Consider the following 7719-nt stretch of genomic DNA (forward strand, 5'->3'; position numbering starts at 1 on the left):
CATTTCATTATTTCATTTTCATTTCTTCTTTGAGATGGATCAGCCTTTGGAAGCCCCATCCTTATCTCTGCCATTTGCTTGGGATCAGGCTGGGCAAGGAAAGAAGACAGTTGCCACGAAGAAAATGTTTGTCTCCTGTCTCCAAGACCTGACAAGAAGGTTGGGCAGAGAAGCAATGCAAAGCAGGAATAATCCCAGATTCTGGGGGTCATTCATAAGAAGCCAGGACAGAAAATATTGAGTTTTCTTTCAGATCTCTCTAAAAGGAGCTGCAGCAGGGGCAGACAATCTCTTTGTAGGCTGAATTTTAGTTGCAAGGGTGTTTTTTCTTTTTTTTAAATTTGTTTGCCTTGCATGTCTGGTGATGCAATGGTGCTGGCTCTCCTTTTGGAATTTAATAATGGGAAAAGAGCTGTGATTTACATTGCAAAGTCACGGCCTATCCAGTATTTTTTCACTACTGAAAAATTTACCATGACAATAGAATGTTTTTAAAGCAGCCTGCAGGGGCCACAGCCTGAGGCTTAGGGGCCCCGTGGCTGCTCATACCTAGGCTACTGATTTAAGATAACAGAAAACTTTTGCATTTTTTTTTGGTGAATCAAGTATTTTATTCATCTTAATTTGCCTACCTAAATTTTAAAGAGTGTTAAGATAAAAAGGGGAAATGATCGATGATAAGACATAAAAGGAATAGTATGAAAATTCAGGGGAAGAGGGGAATTCCTTTGGGAGACACTGGCCACAGCCCAACCTGTAAGAATGGTAAGAATCGTTAAGTCTCTGGATTTCAATAGTTTAAGTATGATTAAATGAGTACCAAGACCACTGAAAGTTTAAATATGTACTTTTGCCTTGTTACGTGGATTTTATTTAGAGCTACAATGTTGCTTAAAAATTGAAGAAGTCTTTTGAATTTTACTTCTGCATTAACATGACCTAAAGCATCTATTTTCCATACAAGTCCTAAGCACTACTGTATATGCAAGGCACAAGTATAAATACAAACACATATTTAATTATTTGCATACGCACACCTTTAGTTATTACTGCCTACATGGTTAACAGTATATTTTAGGACAAAGAGATGCTTATCTAAATGTTTGATGGCAAAGCTATCATTCCATTCAGATTACTTTGTTTTTTAAAAAGCGGTCATTGCTTCTTAATTTTGTTTAAAACATTGAATTTGTATGTTATCTTGTGGACATTTCTGCAGCTGAGAACAGACTCATGTAAAAAAAAAAACACCAAAATCTCTATACCCAAGATAGATACTGCTCTTGACCTTACTTCTTGTCTTTGGATGCACAGATATTCAAACAGACCATTTTGAGAGATCACTTATATTACATGAGACAGTTGAAGGAAAGTTAAAAGCTATGAAATGGGAGTTTCCTGAGGTCTTGACTTTGGCCATTTCAAGTTTGAGTCGTATAATAGAGAAGAATTCAGAGAACAAGATGCAAAACATAGATCAGCAGTCCAGTTTTTATTACGTCAGTTGTTAGGTATGGAAAGTATACTTTTGTTCTGTTTTTCTATTATTTCTCTATGTATTCTTATATACAATATATCAGATTGTCTAGATATGGTGCACGATCAGAACCTAAACAAATATTTCCAAGATGCTACCTAGAAAACCACACACAAATAAGTAATTGGATAAGATTGTCCCAGAGTTCAGTAGCCGGGCAACATTGTGTGATGCCACAAGAGTTTCACACTTACAACTTACAGCTATTTGTATAGTGACTGTTTGAAGTTACAATGGCACTGAAAAAAGTGACTTATGACGGGTTTTCCTGCTTAATGACCATTGTAGCATCCCCATGGTCATGTGATCAAAACTCGAGCATTTGGCAACTGGCATGTATTTATGACAGTTGCGCCTTCCCAGTGTCATGTGATCACCCTTTGTAACCTTCCCAGCCAGTTTCTGACAAGCAAAGTCAATGGGAAAAGCCGGATTTGTTTAACAACTGCATGATTCGCTTAGCAACTGCAGTGATTTGCTTAACATGTAGGGCAAAATGGTCGTAAAATGGGGCAAACCTCACTCAACAATTGCCTTGCTTAGCAGTGGGAATTTTAGCTCAGTTTTGATCATAAGTCAAGGACTACCTGTACCATGGTTATGAACAGAAAAAAAAGGAGATGTATATGCATCATAAGGTCTATGTACAAAGCTATGCCACTGTTCTTTTTTCCTAAAAAAAAAAGTTTTCCATCTAGCATTAGCCAGCGTTTTTGCTAAACCAAATAGCTGTCACAACTAAAGTTGTGTTAATCACTGCTTGAAGTTTCTTGTCGATAATCTCTTTATAACCTTTAGAGTAGTGCAGTTTGTAAAACGGGTTTACTCGTGTGCGATTGAATCCAGCAGTGTCTCTATAGCCCACTCAAAGAATTCCAATGATATTTAAAAAATTATATATAGGGAATGGTAAAATCGCATTTGCATCCATCCACTCACAATAATTTCAGAGCAGTTTGCTTCTCCTTGGCTCTGTGACCTTCCACCTCTGTAGGATTACACATGTTGCAATCTGAAATGGCTGATCAGTGGGTTTCAGGAAGGCCACTCAGACATGTCTGGCCAATGTGTCATCTTCTGCTCCTTCCTCTGAAGACAAATCTACCGCCAACTCATCTTTTTTGGCAGGCTTCTATAGGACATGACACTATGCAATATACAGACCTTCAGACCCAGGATCTGAGCCCTTCTTCGCTTGTGAGTCAACTGAGAACACCCATCATCCACAGCAGTGCTGGATCAACTATGGCAATGCTATCAATTTGTATGCTCGGCCTCTTCAAGCAAATCAACAAGAACAACACTGATTCCAAACTGAATATGACTTGAAGGCCCGTAAAGCTGGCTCCAGAACCCCAATTTTCTCACAGAGAAGCTTGGATGGAGGAAAGCTTCCTCATCCCCAACCCGCTATGTAAAAGGAATCTTTAACTGAAGTTAAAGGCTTCAGCACACTAGGCTGTAATATAGTTTATTCAGTTTTAGTTCAGCAAGTTTGGTATATCCAGCTGATGGTGAAGGATTTAACACAATCCAGGGCTGGAAATTCTGCATGGGATCTTTTTAGAAAAATGATGGTAACCAGATTTGGGCTTGGCCTGCCCTTTCAAATTCAGACAATCATCCCTTCTATGCCATGTTAATTGTCCAGTACAGGCTCTTCAAACTTGGCAACTTTAAGATTTGTGGACTTCAACTCCCAGAATTCCTCTAGTCTAGCATATTTGGAGAATTTCCTAGTTGAGTTTATTTCTGTGAAAAGAGGTTGCCCCTTTGACAGAAAAGGGAGATTCTGAAGGGAGATTTTGGTGCTTGGATTCATCATAATGCTTCACAGCTAAGCAGGATTATAAACATAGCTTCCTTCCAGGGAAATGTGAATAAGGCAGCCTAAATCCACTGCCAGCTGTGCTTGCTGGCCACCAGAAACTACCTGATTTTAATTTCTGGCTGGAAGGGCAAAACAAGCAAGGTTACTGGGCTTGTTCAGCTGCCTTCCAGCCACACATTGAACTTGCATAGTGTGTTTGTCTGTGTGTGTGTGTCCAACCACATGGCCAGAATATCAGACCTGCGTTTCCACTGGCAACAAAAGCTGCAGAGGTCTATCTGTTGTGTGCTATCTTCTAAAGCTGGGGTCTTCAAACTTGGCCCTTTTATGACTTGTGGACTTCAACTCCCAGAATTCCTCAGCCAGCCACGCTGGCTGAGGAATTCTGGGAGTTGAAGTCCACAAGTCATAAAAGGGCCAAGTTTGAAGACCCCCGATCTAAAGTTCTACAGGTTAGGAATTCCGCCATTAGAAATTGATCCTGTGAATGAAGCTCTCTTAAGTGGTGCAACAAATAGAAAAATCTGAACTGAGACCCTTTAAGTTAAGGCTCTTTTCGGTCTGTGGCCAAAAAAGTCAAGACGACGGCCTATCTTGTATGTGCACTGAGCCTTTGGAGGCAACTGTGCGCAACTCTCTGAGTAAAGGAATTTAAACAGCTCCACCCGGAAAAGCAGGTCCTGATCAAAGAGGACAAAGGCGAAGAAGGTGCTTTGGTGTTGCCAGCATTTTGCAGAATGGAAGAGGCAGCAGCGTTGGCGGCATCCAGCCTGCAAACAAGCCCTAAATGCTGAGTTTAAGGGTGAAGGTGCACCACAGGCAGAACAGAGGCCTCAAAGGAAGCCCCGCCCTCAATCACGCGGCCCTGAGACTCTGCTGCCTGAAAGCTACACTTGTTTGTGGGAAATGTAGTTTTAAACTTAGGGCCTTTGCCGGCAAAGAATCTGAGGAATGGCTGACAGAATTATACAGCCCGAACAAAATAAGAGGCTTCTTCCCTTCCAGCACCCACAACTAGTCCATTGCAACAAAAAGGAAGAACCAGGTTGTGAATATGTTCTTGCATCAGACTCTAATAGGACCCTTTAACTCCAAGTAGGTAGTAAGCAGCTTGCAGCACTCATTCCTGTGCCAAGAAGAAGGCTTGATTTGAGTCTTGGAGTCTGTTTCCCATCTTCAGAAAATACAGAGTGGGAAGGGATTCCCCAAAAACTTGACCTATTTTATGCCAGGTCCTTCTTGCTCAGCCATTCCCAAGCTAATGTCTCCAAATGGGTTGGACCATAGCTCTGGCCAGTCCCAGGGTCTATGACAGGAGTAGGCAACCTTGGCTCTTTTATGACTCGTGGACTTCAACTCCCAAAATTCCTGAGCCAACTGTGCTGGCTCAGGAATTCTGGGAGTTGAAGTCCACGAGTCATAAAAGAGCCAAGGTTGCCTACCCCTGGTCTATGACAACTTGGCACAGCTAACTTGCCAGGGACAACTCTCCTGGGCACAACCTATCATGGGACAACTCGCCCACAGGACAAGAGTTTACACTAATATCAAAGAAATAGAGGAATAGAATCATTAAAAAAAAGATGCCAAGGGAGGGACAAAATGAAATGCGAACAACAAAAATTAAAATATTTTTTTTAAAACTGTTTTAAATAGTTAAATTGAATCGTTGAATTGTCCGGCAGCAAGCTGTCCTGTGGGAAGTTGAGTGTGATGAGTGTGCCTGTGATGAATTGTTCCATTCCATCAATCCCAGCCTGGACAGTCCCGCAACTTGGTCCTGATTCAAGAGTAGTCCAATCCACATGGAATACGTCTGCCTGGAGAAGGCTGTTCTAATCATACAGGAGCGAGCGGATGCCGGCTTTCAATCCCATCAGCCCCAGCTGCACCAGCAATCAGAAAAAGGAATTGTAAGGCTTGCTATTCAAAAGTTTCTTCTGTGCATCCTGATGTACCAGTGGTGGGATTCAAAATATGGGAACAACCGGTTCTCTGTGCGGATGCTGCTTCCGGAAGTCCATTCTGGGCCTGGGCAACAAAAAAATTAGCTACCGGTTCTGCCGAAGTGGTGCGAACCGGCTGAATCCCACCACTGTGATGTACTTAAAACCATCAAGATGTCTCTTTTAAACACACACACAAACATGTGTAAGGCGGGGCTAAATAACAGATCTGCCTTATAATGAATTACAGACTCAAGATATGCTAAATAGTATTCTACTTTTGGAGATTACCAGTCATGCTTAGTAGCAACATGTGTCAGTAGCACTTTGTACGTGTGTCAGTAGTACTTTGCACGTTCTGAAATAGCTTTTATTATGTTTTAGATCGGAAGGGCACAATGCAAGGACTTTTGCTGCCTGCCAGAGGCACGGTAGGCTCATATACATAAGAAAGGCAATCCTGACGTAAAACTCTGGCATATTCCCCAGGCCCATCCGTCTCCCTTATAGAGGAAAAAAACCCACCTGCTTGCTAGAAAGGAAATCCCAGAGAACTCAGTGATACTTTAAAAAAAAATAAACCTTTAGGGTCAATTTGACACTGATCGTCCAATTGGATTTTTTTGCCTTCTCAGTAAATAAAACACGGCCCACCAGATTATGCGCCTGTCCTATTAAAGTTCATTGGCGTTTAAGGAAGTGGGCGCAAATTCAGCTTCTTTATTCGGATTGATGAAGCAGCTGCTCCGGTTTACCCCTCGCCTGCCCTCCAGCCTGGAGCTCAAACCGGCGATGGGCTTGAGGGAGCCAGCATTCAGTAATGACCAGCCCAAGGGTGCCTATATTGTGGGGTTTTTTCCCCCCAAGTCCCATTAGTGCGTTCAGAGAGAATGTAGGACAGCGGTGGCGAACCTATGGCACGGGTGCCAGAGGCGGCACTCAGAGCCCTCTCTGTGGGCACGCACGCCGTCGCCCCAGTCCTAGACCTTCAGCTGGATTTTATAAAACCTTTTCGCTTTAGGCCTCCACTGCCATGTGCAAAAAAAGAGAGGTTCAATCAATGAGTCAATTTCAACTTCTCACGTGGGGGGGGGAGGGAATCTTGCAAAGTTGGAATTGATTGATTGAACTTTTTAATCCCACCCAGTCTGCCTTTACCACCGCAGCCACGCCCAGCCAATGGGCCACACCCAGCCAATGGGCCACACCCACCCGGCACCGGGCCTTCTCTGTGGGAGCTCCCACCCTCTGGAATGAACTGCCCCCAGAGATCAGGGTGATCCCTGATCTCCCTTCCTTCCGCCGCGCCCTTAAGACATGGTTATTCCAGCTTGCGGGACTGGCCTAGGGGAAACTTTTAGAGGGGTTTTAATTATATTTTAATTAGATTAAATTTAAATATTTCCTTTTTAACTAATTTTTAAATTGTAATGTTATTTGTGTATTTTTATCCGATTGTTAGCCGCCCTGAGTCCGCAAGGAGAAGGGCGGGATATAAATTTAACAAATAAATAAATAAATAAATAAATAAATAAATAAATAAATAAATAAATAAATAAATAAATAAATAAATAAATAAGTGGGTTTGGGGTTGCAGTTTGGGGCCTCGGTCTCTAAAAGGTTTGCCATCACTGATGTAGGAGTTATTACCAAAGGCTTTTGGAGCCCCCTGACATCAAAAGACTTCTCTTTTGCAGTAAAACAAACCGGTGGACATTTCTAGCTAAATTCCAACTGGCTTTTTACCTCTTTTCTCAGGGTCTCCTCCCTTAACCTTATAAATTAGGGTATGACTTCTTCCCTGGAAGGTTAAGGCGTTGGGATAATAGCCCAATCTCCCGAAGAGATACAGTTCAGTTCTTCCCCCCCCACCAAGTCCCAACTTTCCCCCCACCCCCAGAAACCCCCTGCCCAGTTTGGTTCCTGGGAGCGAAGAGAGGGAGGGAAGGACGAGGCAGAGGGAGAAGAGGCATTGTTAGAAGTCAATTTGGGAAGTTTCCTTCCCTTCCCACCGTCCGAATATTCAGAATGTTTTCCTCCGGGGCGGAATAAACCTTGGCAGGCTGGATAAACGGCGATTTCGCCTGCTTTGATGGCGGGGTTTGCTGTTGTCAGCAGAAGGACCATCTCGGGCCGATCGTGGTCACGCATCAGCACCGCCGCCACTTGTGCCAGGCAGGAAACCCCGCGATGGGAATTGCACACAGACACAGACACACACACACACACACACACACGAGAAGCTTCCGTCCAGGAAAGGCATTGTCTTTGGAAAGGAAGGGGGGGACAACCCACAATCATTCCCCCCCCCAAAAAAAACGCCCCCCCCCGCCTCTGGCTCTCTTTTCTAGGAAAAGAGCTGCGTCGTCCAATCTCCGGCAGCAAAAGCAACTTTTACTAAAGTT

The sequence above is a fragment of the Protobothrops mucrosquamatus genome, unplaced genomic scaffold (assembly GCF_001527695.2).
Source record: "Protobothrops mucrosquamatus isolate PMUCROS unplaced genomic scaffold, P.Mucros_1.0 scaffold23, whole genome shotgun sequence".
Taxonomy (NCBI): Eukaryota; Metazoa; Chordata; class Lepidosauria; order Squamata; family Viperidae; genus Protobothrops; species Protobothrops mucrosquamatus.